At 35.4% G+C, this 694-nt stretch overlaps 1 protein-coding gene across 1 annotated transcript in view; it reads left to right on the top strand.

Moving 5' to 3' along the window:
• The window catches only part of zgc:171572 (protein bicaudal D homolog 2), a 48817-nt gene that overhangs the window by 753 nt on the left and 47370 nt on the right, over positions 1–694 (top strand). The gene's annotated exons all lie outside the window — the stretch shown is intronic.

The following is a 694-nucleotide window of genomic DNA, read 5'->3' as shown; positions in this document are numbered from 1 at the left end:
TATATATATATATATTATTTTTATTTTTTTTTATTTGTGACATATTTATTTGCTGGATACTTCTTACTTCTAACCTACAAAGCCCTCAACAACCTAGCTCCATCTTATATTACAGATCTTGTTCCATATTTTCCTAACAGAGCACTTTGCTCTCAGGCTGCAGGTTTACTTGTGGTTCCTAGAGTTTCCAAAAGCAGAATGGGAGGAAGATCTTTCAGTTATCAGGCTCCTCTCTTGTGGAACCAACTTCCAGTTTCTGTCCATGAGGCTGACACATTGTCCAGTTTAAGACTTTCCTTTTTGATAAATCCTATAGTTATGGTTGGCTTGTTATGCTGCCATAGGTTTAGACTACTGGAGGACAAATTGACCTCATTTCCTAAAATGAATTGTTAGAATTGAATAGTTTTCATTTGATATTATTTCAATCTTAACATGTGATTCTTGACCTGCCATTGTGTATCTATTCCCCTCAAACCCAGCCGGTTGAAGCAGATGATCACTTGTCCTGAGCCTGGTTCTGCTAAAGGTTTCTTCCTCACGAGGGAGTTTTTCCTTTCCACTGTCGCCTTCATGCTTGCACAAGATGAGAGTCTGCACTGAAGTTAAACTCAAAGCAGTCTGCTCCTCAGATAAATAATGTTAACATATATATATATATATATATATATATATATATATATATATATATATA

This window comes from Nematolebias whitei, chromosome 11 (genome assembly GCF_014905685.2).
Source record: "Nematolebias whitei isolate Nwh7 chromosome 11, NemWhi1, whole genome shotgun sequence".
Taxonomy (NCBI): Eukaryota; Metazoa; Chordata; class Actinopteri; order Cyprinodontiformes; family Rivulidae; genus Nematolebias; species Nematolebias whitei.
Note: the sequence above shows the minus strand (reverse complement) of the source record. Positions and strands in the feature narration are given on the sequence as shown.